Below are 14,826 nucleotides of genomic sequence, written 5' to 3'. Positions count from 1 at the left end.
CTTTAGCAGCTATTGATTCTCCCAGGCTGACCTTCACCCACTCCTCTGTCTGCCCAACTGTTTCTCTCTCTTCGATCTCTATCCCCACCTACGGTTAACCCTCACAGACCCCCACCCACTCCATCTTCTGCCTAAAAACCAACTGCTTCCTCGCTACCGTCAGTTCTGAGGAAGTCCATGATTTGGAGGTGCGGGTGTGAACAAAGCTAAAAATCACACAGCACTGGATTATAGTCCAACAGGGTTATTTGGAAATATTAGCATTTGGATTGCCACTCCTTCGTCAGGAAGCTTGTGGGGCAGGATCACAGGACACAGAAACCTATGATCCTACTCTACTACCTTCCTGACGAAGGAGCAGCGCTCTGAAAGCTTGTACATCCAAATACACCTGTTGGACTATAACCCGGTGGCTGTGTTATTTTTAATTCTGAAGACGGGTCACTGGATCCCGGAACATTAACTCTGCTTTCTCGCGACAGGTGCTGCCAGAGTTTGCTCAGTGATTTCAGTTTCCATTTCCAATTTCCAGCAGTTCTTTTGTTGATCATATGGCCGGTCATGGAACCAGCACATGGAACCCAAAGAAGGCCTTGGTGAGCTACGTTGAAGCAACGGCCTTCAAGATGTGACCACCTGCGCTGGCACGAAAGAGATCGAGATGGACTGGGACCGGTGGCCGCTTCTTGCTGCCCCATTGTCCCTCATGTTGACGGGAGGAATTAAGCCCGAGTGTGCGTGAGCGAATACCCATGAGGAGGAGGCTGGTGGGGAATGCAAAGAACTGCAGGGAGCTGCCGAATGGAGAGCATATTCCAGTTCAAGATGGCGGCGGCGTCGCAGCGTGCAGGCTCCTGCCCGGTGCTCATCTGCCCCGTCCACCTGCACTTTTCTCTCCTTCTTTCAATGCCCCTTCTTTCTTGCTTTAATCTGCTTCCCTTCTGTGGAGATCGGGCCAGCGGTGGGGGAGGGATCCCATCGCAGAGGAGATCGCCCCCTTGCGAGGCCAGCATGGCCGAACACTGAAGAAGGACTGTAATGTGGAACTTATAACTTTATTTTTGTACTTTGTGAGGACTGGAATGTTGAGCTTTTATACTTTACACCTCAGATTTTGAACCATTGGTCCTAAGATGGTGCTCGGAGAATGGCGACTTTGCATGAATTTTCACTGTACTCCCGTATCTCTGTACTTGAGTCCACATGACAATGAAACCCAATTCCTAATGCTAATATTGTCCTCACGTTGTCAGTAGAAGGATGAGGAAGGACACCACTCCAGAGGTGACTGGAGGAGATAGGCAACTTGGCAGAGACTACAGACGGTGGAGATTGGACCTATCGCACCCAGCATTGGCAGTGGTGGACAACTCTTAAGAGAAGTGGCTCACTGAGGGAAGGTGGCACGGTGGCTTAGTGGTTAGCACTGCTGCCTCATAGAGCAAGGCACCCAGGTTCGATTCCAGTCTCGGGCGACTGTCTGTGTGGGTTTCCCCAGGGTGCTCTGGTTTTGTCCCGTAGTCCAAAGATGTGCAGGTTAGGGTGGATTGGCCATAGTGTTCAGGGATATGGAGGCTAGGTGCATTAACCAGAGGAAAAATGCAGGGTGACAGGGATAGGGTAGGGAGATCGGTTGGGTTGGATGGCACTTTGGAAGGTCGGTGTGGACTTGATGGGCCGAATGGCCTGTTCCTACACTGTGGGGATTCTATGAAGTGTTTGTGGGCCTGGTTCTGATTGCCCATGTCTCATGTCCACTGTGGCCCAGGAAGATTCCACAGAATGTCTCAGCTCTACAATGGAACCCCAAGCTTGGGATTGCAATCTTGCTGCCATCATGACCATACCACGGTGGTGAAAGGGACACAGATACACTCAGGGAAGACCAGCAGTCGGTGTTCAGCAGAGGTCCTACCATCGGTGGCAGAAGGGCATCCCAGACACTTCCTCCTCACCAATGTCTAACAGCACCTCTGACACCACCAATCTTTCCAAATTCCTCCGACCACAAAGGGTACGGTTTGTACATTCATTCTGCAGCGACAGACTAGAGTCAAAAGAACGTCAGCACCAAGCCCTTGTGAGTGTTTTCAAATCGAGCTGGTGTTTAGTGTGGGGACACTGGCTGAGAGAACATGTTATCAGGAACCCGGCATGTCCAAAATGGCACCTGGTGAGCTGCTCACTCTGTAATGTCCCGCTCACACACGGGGGTGCACTGACTACACCCAGTTAATCACAGCCCATCAGAAGAATTGTCCTAATGGACAGGCCAGTTTGGAATCATCTTGTGTTCAGCTTTTCTTGCTGCAGCCTATTTTTGGGGTTAGAAATATAACTCATCACGGTCAGTTCAGGAACAATTGGAAAACAATGAAACCCTATGTCGTGCAGTCCAATGTTGGGATACAAGTCTGTCTGCTGGACCCTGGGGGAGTGGGTCAGTTGGGATAACAGTCTGTCTGCTGGTCCTTGGGGGAGTGGGTCAGTTGGGATAACAGTCTGTCTGCTGGTCCTTGGGGGAGTGGGTCAGTTGGGATAACAGTCTGTCTGCTGGTCCTGGGGTGTGGGTCAGTGTTGGGATAACAGTCTGTCTGCTGGTCCTGGGCTGTGGGTCTATGTTGGGATAACAGTCTGTCTGCTGGTCCTGGGCTATGGGTCTGTTTTGGGATAACAGTCTGTTTGCTCATCTTGGGCTATGGGTCTGTGTTGGGATAACAGTCTGTCTGCTGGCCCTGGACTATTGGTCTGTGTTGGGATAACAGTCTGTTTACTGGTCCTGGGCTTTGGGTCTGTGTTGGGAGAACAGTCTGTCTGCTGGTCCTGGGCTATGGGTCTGTGTTGGGGTAACAGTCTGTCTGCTGGTCCTGGTGCGTCGATTGGGTTAACAGTCTGCCTGCTCATCCTGAGGTGTGGGTCAGTGTTGGGATAACAGCCTGTCTGCTGGTCCTGGGGCGTCTGTGTTGGGATAACAGTCTGTCTGCTGGTCCTGGGGCGTCTGTGTTGGGATAACAGTCTGTTTGCTGGTCCTGGGGTGTGGGTCAGTGTTGGGATAACAGTCTGTCTGTGGGTCCTGGGGTGTGGGTCAGTGTTGGGATAACAGTCTGTCTGCTGGTCCTGGTGTGCCTGTGTTGGGATAACAGTCTGCCTGCGGGTCCTGGGGTGTAGGTCAGTGTTGGGATAACAGTCTGTCTGCGGGTCCTGGGGTGTAGGTCAGTGTTGGGATAATAGTCTGTCTGCTGGTCCTGGGGTGTCAATTAGGATAACAGTCTGTCTGCTGGTCCTTGAGCGTGTGTCTGTGTTGGGATAATAGTCTGTCTGCTGGTCCTTGAGTGTGCGTCTGTGTTGGGATAACAGTCTGTCTGCTGGACCTAGGGCGTGGGTCAGTGTTGGGATAACAGTCTGTCCACTGGTCCTGGACTATGGGTCTGTGTTGGGATAACAGTCTGTTTGCTGGTCCTGGGCTATGGGTCTGTGTTGGGATAACAGTCTGTCTGGTGATCCTGGGCTATGGGTCTGTGTTGGGATAACAGTCTGTCTGGTGATCCTGGGGTGTGGGTCAGTGTTGGGATAACAGTCTGTCTGCTGGTCCTGGGTGTCGATTGGGATAATAGCCTGTCTGCTCTTTGCAATTTCTGCCCAATTCCTTTCCACCTCGAAGCTCGCATGCCCTTCAAATCCCTCTTTCTCATAATTCAAAGTCGTCTCTTCCTTTGGTGTTCTCCACCCTCAGCACCTCTGTCCATCAGTGTGTGGTAGTCTGCGACACCTCACTGAGGATGAGGCCTGCTGTGTGAATGGATGTTCTTGCTGGGTGTTCAGCCCTCCCTCCTTCAAGATCCTGAGGCATCTGTGATCGTTCAGATCTCCTTCACCATCAAATCTGAAATCCTGGTTGGGGGCAGATTCGATCCCTAATGGATCATTGAGCCTCCAATATGGAGGTTTCAGTCTGATACCAATCAGGACGTACAATTCTTTAAAGCCATGCTGTGTAATGTTTTGTAAACGCCACTTATACATCAAATATTAATAGGACATTAACAGTGAGGCAGGAAAGGCTTTTCAATTCATAGCCATGGCTTTGGCAGCATGCATTGCAAATTGCCAAGCAGGGAGTGTGCAAGCACTGAATATTTGGAGTGGGCACTGTGAAGTTGGAGAATACATCTGCCAATTCGCTGCCAGGCTGTGCCCACAGATTGATAATATCCGTCAATGGGCCCTTATTCAGCTCTTAGGAAGTACTGGGAAAGCAAAGGAGCAGCAAGATTTATAAATGACTTGACAATTAATCCCATCCCTCCTCAAGATATTGGCTAATTTCTGTGTGAAATGCCCACCAGCTTCCACTACTGAAAGGATTCAGAAACATTTTACAAGGATTTTCCCAGGTTTGAGCTATAAGGAGAGGCTGAATAGGCTGGGGCTATTTTCCCTGGAACGTCGGAGGCTGAGGGGTGATCCATATTTATAAAATCATGAGGGGCATGGATAGGGTAAATAGACAAGGTCTTTTCCCCAGTGTGAGGGAGTCCAAAACAAGATGGTGCTGGTTTAGGGTGAGAGGGGAAAGATTTAAAAGGGACACAAGGGGCAGCCTTTTCACGCAGAGGGTGGTGCGTGTCAGGAATGAGCTGCCAGAGGAAGTGGTGGAGACTGGTACAATTACAACATTTAAAAGACATCTGGATGGATATATGAATAGGAAGAGTTTAGAGGGACATGGGCCAAGTGCTGGCAAATGGAACTAGATTAATTTCGGATATCTGGTCAGCATGGACAAGGTTGGACCGAAGGGTCTGTTTCCATGCTGTGCTACAGCAGCGACCATCACTCGCATAGGAAGTGAAACCCCAAAACCTGATTTTAACTCCACGACTTAGTCAGCTTTTGCGTGAGCTTTTGCGTTATGACTGTGGCACGCACGGTAACCAAGCACAATTCTGGCTTCGTTTGATGCCCATCCAGAAATGCCTGCCAGCAGGAGGCAGGCAAGGCAGAGGGCACACAGTGTCCATGGAGGAGAAGCCTCAGTACTCGCACCTGGCATGTGGCTCAGTGGTTAGCACTGCTGCCTCACAGCACCAGGGCCCTGAGTTCGATTCCCGCCTGTCTGTGTGGTGTTTGCACATTCTCCCCGTGTCTGTGTGGGTTTCCTCCAGGTGCTCTGGTTTCCTCCAACAGTCCAAAGTGCAGGCCAGGTGAATTGGCGATGCTAAGTTGTCCACAGTGTTAGGGGAATGGATTTGCGTGGGTTTCTTTTCGGAGGGGCGGTGTGGGCTTGTTGGGCCGTAGGGCCTGTTTCCACACTGTAGAGACTCTAATCTAATTAAAAATGAACCGCAGAAGTTGGAAACATGGAACTAACTCAGAAAAGGCCGGAGAAACTCAGCAGCTCTGGCAGCATCTGAGGGGAAGAGAGAAGCAGAGGTCGAGTCCGGTGTTGTGAAGAAGGGTCAGTGGACTCAAAAAGTTAACTCTGTTTCTCTCTCCACCGATGCCGCCACACCTGCTGAGTTTCTCCAGCAATCCCTGTTTTCGCTTCAACAAATTTGTGCTGGCATTTCATGAGTGACCTTTAAGATATCCCTTGGAGCTTTGACCAAACCTTTTTGTCACCTACCATCTCTTTCTGTGGCTCAGTGTTAAATCTGTTTGACAATACTCCAAAGAAATGTCTTGGGCTGTTTTATGATCCTCAGGATGCTGTATAAAATATAAGCCGTTGTCATTGAGACAGAGGGCTGGGGAGGAGTAATCACAGCTTCCTCTGTGCTGAAGCCAACCCATATGCAACCACTGACCATGCATCTACCATGTTGTATAAGGTAATGGTTGTGAAGGCCTCATGTTATATTACCTGCACCATTCCACTGATCTCACCCCTAGTCTATCGCTGGAGGCAATGGGTTCTACTCTAGCTTTTAGAGGGAGCAGATGGATTTGTATCCACTCTTTAAAGTCCTAGTGATTATGCCTGAGCAACTACAGTTGTATTTATGGTGACCCTGCAATTAAATCCTGTTATCCAAGAACAGTACTTCCTAGATACTCCACAGTTGTGCCTCATCTATCACAAATTACTAGATAGTAAGACAAAGCTAAGATAAAGGAGGGTTGGATACAGTGAGCTACCTCAACTGACCTATAGCCAGTGCCACACTCTGGTAGAGGTGGGAAACACCACAAGATGCCAGGAACGGTCATCTGGGAGAAATACCTCAAACCTCGGTAGGGCAGATCTGACCCCCAGTAGGAGGACCCGCAATTCAGAAGACCCAGGGAGAAAAAGAATAACATTCAAGCCTGTGAGCTTATCATTATAAGAACAGTTGTAGACTCACCAATCTCACAGGCATTGGATAGACATATGGATGATAATGGAATAGTGTCGCTCAGATGGGCTTCAGATTGGTTTCACAGGTCGGCACAACATCGAGGGCCGAAGGGCCTGAACTTCGCTGTAATGTTCTATGTTCTACCTGATGCCACCAACATCTCACCCAAGTGAATAGCAGCTTGCCATCTTTGCTACCTGAGACTGATTGCCAACAGTAGGTGGAAAAATGAAAGTATATTGCATAAGAGAGGGAGGTGGGTGCTGTCGTGGTAATGTCACCGGTTGAGCAATCCAGAAGCATGGGCTAATGTTCTGAGAGTGTGCGTTCGAATCCTATCACGGCAGATGGTGAACTTTGAATTCAATAAGAATCTGGGATAAAAAAGCTACTCCAATGATGGCCATGTAATTATTATCAATAGTCTCAAAAATACACTGAATGCTCTTTAGCTAAAGGTAATTGCTATTCTTACTTGGTCTGGCCTACACATGACTCCTGACCCACAGCAATGTGTGATTCACTCTTAAATGCCCTCTGGGCAATTACAGATGGGCAATAAATGCTGGTCTAGCCAGCGATACCCACTTCCCATGAACCATGCCAGATTTTTCATTCTAACAAGTTCATTTCTGGGCAAGAAAAGGTAAAGTCACCATAATCTAACCTGATCATAATCTGCTCTCTCATTAGAGAGTCAACAGATAGTGGTTTCACCTGGGGGTCACCATACATCAGGTGAAGGGAGAGGTTGAAATGAAGACTCCTTCATGGTAATCTCATCCAGTGTGCGAATTGAACACCATGCTATTGGCTTCACTCTGCATCGCAAACCAGCTGTCCAGCCAACTGAGCTAACCACATGGCTCATGGGCAGTTGCCATCCTACATCTGACTCTAATGCATTGTAATGCACTCAGTTTGGAATACCCTTGGAAGGATCTTAGTCTCATTACAACATTGAAGAAAATGCAGCTTAATTGTGCATGCCCTCAGTACAATCTCTTTAGAAAAATGTCACACAAAGGTTAGAATCATAGAAATGTGGGGACAGGCCATTCAGCCCAACAAGTTCACACTGACCCTCTGAAGAGTATTCCCCCAGACCCATTCCCCCTACCCTACATTGACCCCTAACTAATGCACCTAACCTACACATCCCTGATCACTATGGGCAATTTAGCACGGCCAATTCACCTAACGTGCACATCATTGGACTATGGGAGGAAACTGGGGCACCTGGAGGAACCTCATGTAGACACAGGGAGAACATGCAGACTCCACACAGAAAGTCGCCCGAAGTTGGAATCGAACCTGGGTCCCTGGCTTTGTGAGGCAGCAGTGCTAACCACTGAGCCACCGTGCTGCCCATTAGCCACCATACCACCCATTTTGATTCTTTGAACCTTGATTCCCCCAGTCTCCTGACTAAGGGAAGCCCAAATAATTTGGCTAAGATATTCTCAAAAGGTTCTTTAATTTGACAATATCCAAGAATGGAGAAATGGACAAGCATTTAAGCAATAGACCACCACCAGGGACCTCCTGAGAGTAAAGGAATAATGGACTTGAGTAAAAATGAATGAATGAATTAATTAATTAATTAATGGCAGAGTGAGGAGAAGAAAAATTGAGAAACCAATGGATGGGAGGAATGGAATACTGGATGCTGATGGGAAGAGGAAATGCCAGATAAAGGGAAGTTATTACAAATCCAGCTTATGGCGGTATTACTGGACAAGCTCATTTTTTTTGTTTCATTCATTAACATGCTAGTTAGTCAGTAAAACAAATTCCCACGAGACTGCCAGTGTCCTTCAACATCAGAACATAGGTTTCTGACATAAGAAAGCAAACAAATCAAGCTGCATGCATTAAAGCTTGAAAGATTTTGACAAAATGTAAATGTTTTTCCCAACACAATCCTTTCCAAAAACCCAAGCCCAGAGAAATTACACTCATATCTCAACTCTTCTAACTTTCACCTTAACTGACTTTTCAGTTCGCTTTCTTGAACTGCATTGACAATGCATTTCTCTCCATGTTTAATGGCACAAACATTTCATAAGTCTGCTAGCCTAAACCTGATCCATTCTAAAGGTTTGAAAATTTATGTCTCAATCTCTTCTGGCTTGGGAACTCCACTAGAGAAAACAATATATATTGCCACTCTAATGAGCGGCTCCCTCAGAGTTGAACTGAACAAGACTAGGAGAAAGATATTCTTCTGGTAGCTACTCTTAATTTTACTCAACTAAATCTCCAGTGTTTACTGAAAACAAAATTCCTGGTTTAATGTGTTTGCACTGCCTGTTATAAACTCAATAGCACAACCATCTTATTCCATTAAAACTCTGGGGTTCTCCCAGGCCTTTGACATAGGAACATAGAAAATACGAGTAGACTATTCGGCCCTTCGACCTGCAACGTTATTCAATGTGATCATGGCTGATCATGCAATCTCCATATCCCACTCCCATTTTCTCCCCATTCCCCTTGATCCCTTTAGCTGCAAGGGCCATGCCCAGCTTCCTCTTGAGTACATCTCATGAACTGGCCCCAGCAGCTTCCTGTGGGAGAGAATTCCACAGGTTCACGACTCTCTGGGTGAAGAAATTCTTCCTCATCTCAGTCCTGAATGGTTCACCCCTTATCCTTAGACTGGCACATCAGTCACATGCCCTCTTGGAACTGGTGCATATATAAAGATCACTCTTCCAGAATGACCTTCTGACCACTTTTAAACAGAGAACGAAAACATTCACGGCATGAACCCACGTTCATTGAAGAAAAATCCAAGTCGCGAAAATGATAATAATTGCCTTTGCAAAATAATGAAGAAATGAATGAAAATAAGTGACGATGGAGGAGAAGGAAAACGAGGGAGCAAATGAGAGATTAGATGTTGATTTTTCGGTCATGGTTGGAAGTCAACCATTGGAGCAGTCACTGAGACAGATTTCAAGCATTTTTCTAAATGTAATTGAACTTAGCTCCAAAGGAAACAACTGCAAGGGCATTTATTAAATTGGAAACTGTAGCTTTCTGTGTCAGCACATTGTTTGCTTTAACAGCTCTTGAGTTTTCAGAAATTGTTCGTGTCTGGATTATTTGATTTGTTAGAGAGCTACAGCAAGATGCAGTGTTTAGGGACAGACTGACAGAGGAGACTGTCATGAGGAGAGAGGTTTGCAACTGATGTGCCAATGTACACTGAGGTGCCGTGAGAAATATGCCATGGTATTTGGCACAAAGGTAGTGAAAATCAATGTAAAACATGCATTGTTTCATCTCATACAATACTCTATCCGACTGAAACCACAATTCATAAAACTTGTGGAAATTAATCAAGTTAAAAGCGAGATATTAGTCTTTCAGTTGTAAAATGGAAATAGTTGACCAAAGGGCCAAATTGAGAAAGCATAATAGCTTTTACCAGTAACCATGGAAACTAAGCAGTGGCACTTTTTTTTGTTGATCGTTAAATGAGTCAAAATTCATGAACTTTCAAAAGGCATTCCATACAGTACTACACACAAGCCTGTGAGCATATGTGGCTAACTTGACCATATCCACATTTCTTAGCAAAATCTATTCGATTTCCCCATTTCTCTGGAGAAATGGATCCTTTTTTTTGTCAAAAGAGGTGATTCTTCCACTCGTTCAGTCACTGGTGAAAACATCTGAAACCAAAACCGAACTAAAGCAAGTATGGTTCAGAGATAGCACACTGTGAGCTATCTGACCAAGGGACTTCATACTCCAGAGCTGGGGAGGTACCAGTGAAGATAACATTCCAATCCTCAGTTGATGCAGGTGAGGTACCAAAAAACTGGAGGTTTGCAAACGTTGTATTGTTATTCAAAAAGGGTATGAGGTACAAGCCAAATAATTGCATACTGAACTTGGCACAAGGCAAATCTCTAGAATCAATACCGAAACCGCAGGATTAGGTGTTACTTGGAGATGTACAGGTTGGTCACCAATAGTCAGCATGGTTATATTAAGGGAAGGTTGTGTTCCCCTGACTTCATAGAATCCCTGCAGCATGGAAGCAGGCTATTCAGCCCATCGAGTTTACACCGACCCTTCGAAGAGCATCCCATGCCGAGCCACCCTGGATTTCTCATGGCTGACCCACCTCACCTACACATCCCTGAACACTATGGGGCAATTTAGCATGGCCAATCCACATAACCTGCACATCTTTGGACTGTGGGAGGAAACTGGAGTGAATACAAGGAAGGCAGATACAACGTTGTCATTCATCTTGAGAGGACTAGAATATAAAAGCAGGGATGTACTTCTGAGGCTTTATAACACTCTGGTCAGGCCACAATTGGAGGATTGTGAGCAAGTTTGAGCCCCATACCTCAGGAAGGATGTCCTGGCCCCGGAACAGGTTCAGAGGAGGGTCACAAGAATGATCCCAGGGATGAAAGGCCTAACATATGGGGAACGTTTGAGGACCCTGGGACTATATGCAATGGAGTTTAGAAGGAAGAGGAGGGGGATCTGATTTAAACTTACAGAATACTGAACAGCCTGGACAGGTTGGACGTTGGGAAGATATTTTCATTGGCAGGGGAGATGATGACCCAAAGGCACAGCCTTAGAGTAAAGGGAAGACCGTTTAGAATGGTGATAAGGAGAAACGTCTTGAGGGAGAGAGCGGTGAATCTGGGGAATTCATTGCCACAGAAGGGTGTGGAGACCAGGTCATTGAGTATATTTAAAACAGAGACAGCTAAGATCTTGATTGCCAAGGGGATCAAAGGTTATGGGAAGAAAGTGGTAGAATGGGGTTGAACAACCTATCAGCCATGATCAAATGGCAGAGCAGACATGATGGTTAATAGTTAGGAAGGCAAATGCAATGATGGCATTTATTTTGCGAGGACTTGAATATAAAACTGGATGTACCTCTAAGGTTCTATAAGACTCTGGTCAGACCACATTTGGAGTGTTGTGTGCAGTTTTGGGCCCTATATCTCAGGAAGGATGTACTGGTCCTGGAGCATGTTCAGAGGAGGCTCATGAGAATGATCCTAGGGATGAAAACTTAACATATGAGGAACGCTTGAGGACACTGGGTCTATACTCGATGAAATTTAGAAGGATGAGGGGGGATCTAATTGAAACATACAGAAAAATTAATGGTCTGGACAGAGTAGACCATTGGGAAGATGTTTCCATCGGTAGGACCCTAGGAAACAGCCTTAGAGTAAAGGGAAGACCTTTTAGAATGGAGATAAGGAGAAACGTCTTCAGTTGGAGAATGGTGAATCTGTGGAATTCATTGTCACAGAAGGCTGTGGAGGCCAGGTCATTGAGTATACTTAAGATCGAGATAGATAGGTTCTTGAGTATAAGGGGGATGAAGGGTTACAGAGGGAGAATGGGGTTGAGAAATTTCATAGAATCCCTACAGTGTGGAAACACGCTTTTTGCCCCAACAAGTCCACACTGACCCTCTGAAGAGTAACCCACCCAGAACCTACCAACCTATATTTATCCCTCACCTACACATCCCTGAACACTATGGGGCAATTTAGCATGGCCAATTCACCTGACCTGCACATCTTTGGATTGTGGGAGGAAACTGGAGCACCTGGAGGAATTTATCCCTCACCTACACATCCCTGAACACTGTGGGCAATTTAGCATGGCCAATTCACCTGACCTGCACATCTTTGGATTGTGGGAGGAAACTGGAGCACCTGGAGGAAACCCATGGGAAGAATGTGCAAACCCCACGTAGATAATCGCCCAAGGCTGGATTCGAACCCGGGTCCCTGGCGCTGCGAGGCAGCAGTGCTGATCACTGAGCCACTGTACTGCCACCTCATCAGTCGTGATTAAATGGTGGAGAAGACTCGATGGGCTGAATGGCCTAATTTCTGCTCCTATGTCTTATGGTCTTTTGGTTTTATGATGACCACGAATCCATTGTCTGGAAAAACCCATCTGGTTTCGTTCTCTAATGTTCTTTAGGGTAGGAAACTGCTATCCTTACCTGGTCTGACCTACAAATGATTCCAGACCCACAGCATGTGGATGACTCGTAACCATCCGGGCAATTAGAAATGGGCAATAAACGCTGGCCCAGCCAGTGATGCCTACATCGTCTGAACGAATAAGGAAAAGAAAACCCATGCTGGCTCTCCTTACCTAACACACAAACATCTCTAAATGCATAGAAACTCATTTCCAGTCAGTGTCAGGTGAGAGGGCGCCCAGTACCAGGGAGCCATTTTGATTCAGAGTCAGTATGGTGGTCACCCTTTCCTATCAAGACCCAGTTCTCCTTGTGATGATTGCTTTTGGAGTGTGAGGAATAAACCACATTGGATAAAATCATTGGCTAACTCAGACACAAATACCGCATTGAAAGAGCATCAAATACGGTTGATTGGTTGATGATCTTGCTTAAAAGAGGGAAGAGAAAAATCTTTTCCTTTTAATCTCCTAAACATGTCAACTTGATGCACAGCACCTTTTCTACCTTAATGCTGCTCCGACATCTTGGCAACCACAAGCACTCTATTCTCCCTCCCACAAGGCCTTGGGCTGTTTTAAACTCATTATCATTTGGGAGCTGGCCAAATCTTGCATTTCCTGGAAATCCTCCCTCAGCCAGTCAGAGCGAAAACACTCTCTCAATCAATCTGAAAGAATTGGATATTTATGAGCAGCAACTAATCAGGAATCTCGGCCTGCAGGCTGTCACTTTAAACGAACAATCTTCCGTAGGCCCAGTTGTAAAGTGAGGCTCCAATTCACTTGCAAGAAAATCTCTCTTTAGACAATCTAGATCTTCCCAACATATTTTTCCTCTCCTGCTTACAGATAAAAGGGACAGTTTTATCCCTCCCTTTCCGACTGAAGATCACCAAGAAAATATGTGTGATGTAAAGAAAGGAAAGGGTGATGTTTCAGTTCTGCAGAGCTGTTAGGCCACCCAAATTTAACCTTTGGAGTGTTTGCACCTACCGACGGCATTTGAATATTTGAAACTCAAGACTTAATTGTCCTGGTCCCCATGGACTTGAGGTTGGGATAAGAAGTTGAAAAAGTCCTTTTGACTTTTGAATAATTAGCCTCAACGTCAGGCAAAGCATAGCTAGTGGAAGCCTGACCCAAAAAATGTGTGAAAACTACATCGAAACTGAAACTATAATGAGTCCTTGGGAAGTATTCCAAAAGAAGTAGATGGCAAAATGGTGGCAGAGTGGGCTCGTCCACTCATCTTCCTTCCCTTTGTTCTTCTTTTCTCATTTTTTTTCTTTTCTTTTTAACTCCTGGACTTTTTTAAAAGTTTTTATTCCAATGACTTACCTTTACAGAATCCCTACAGTGTGGAAACAGGCCCTTCGGCCCAATAAGTCCACACCGACCCGCCAAAGAGAATTTCACCCAGACCCATCCCCTATTACTTCACATTTCCCCCCTGACTAATGCACCTAACCTACACACCCTGGAACACTATGAGTAATTTAGCATGGCCAATTCACCCTGACCTGCACATCTTTGGACTGTGGGAGGAAACCGGAGCACCCGGAGGAAACCCAGGCAGGCACAGGGAGAATGTGCAAACTTCACACAGTCAGTCGCTCGAGACTGGAATCGAACCTGGCGCTGTGAGGCAGCAGTGTTAATCATGGAGCCACCTTCTGGAGAGAGCCAGCAATGATATCGGGCTTATTGAACTCAGCAGTGCAAGGGAGCAGCTGGACGCCTGACCTGGGACCCTCAGTGAGTTCCCAATGCCCGGTATGCAGATCGTAACGAGACCGTGGCCCGGTGCAAATGGCGGTCTGAGATCCCAGGTGCGAGCCACAATGGACGTTCCCCCGACATCTGCAGTGATGATGAGAGCAGGGGAGATCGAGCCCTTAGAAAGAACATAACAGCATAGGAAGAGGCCCTTCGGCCCTTCAAGCCTGCGCCGATCTAAATCTGCCGTCTATTTTCTAAGGATCTGCAACCCTTTGCTCACTGCCCATTTATGTGTCTGTCTAGATAGATCTTAAATGACGCTATCATTCCCACCCCTACCACCTCCCCTGGCAATGTGACCCAGGCACCCACCACCCTCTGTGTGAAGAACTTTCCACGTATAAGGCCCCTAAAGTTTTCCCCTCTGATCTTGAACTCGTGACCCTTAGTAATTGAGCCCTCCACTCTGGGGGGAAATCTTTTCTTGCGATCCACCTTCTCTACAACTCTCATGATTTTGTAGGCCTCAATCAGGTCCCCCCTCGAGCACCTTATTTCCAATAAAAATTATCCTAATCTACTCAACCTCTCTTCACAGCTAGCACCCTCCATAACCAGGCAACATCCTGGTGAACCTCCGCTGCACCCCCTCCAAAGCATCCTCTTCCTTGTTGGATGTGCAGTGCTGAAAATGTGTTGCTGGAAAAGCGCAGCAGGTCAGGCAGCATCCAGGGAACAGGAGAATCGACGTTTCGGGCATAAGCCC

At 46.7% G+C, this 14,826-nt stretch overlaps 1 protein-coding gene across 3 annotated transcripts in view; it reads right to left on the bottom strand.

Annotated features, from left to right (window-relative positions):
* Positions 1–14,826, bottom strand: part of LOC122558575 (RNA-binding Raly-like protein) — a 949,610-nt gene that overhangs the window by 497,644 nt on the left and 437,140 nt on the right. The window lies entirely within an intron of this gene.

This window comes from Chiloscyllium plagiosum, chromosome 17, assembly GCF_004010195.1.
Source record: "Chiloscyllium plagiosum isolate BGI_BamShark_2017 chromosome 17, ASM401019v2, whole genome shotgun sequence".
Taxonomy (NCBI): Eukaryota; Metazoa; Chordata; class Chondrichthyes; order Orectolobiformes; family Hemiscylliidae; genus Chiloscyllium; species Chiloscyllium plagiosum.
Note: the sequence above shows the minus strand (reverse complement) of the source record. Positions and strands in the feature narration are given on the sequence as shown.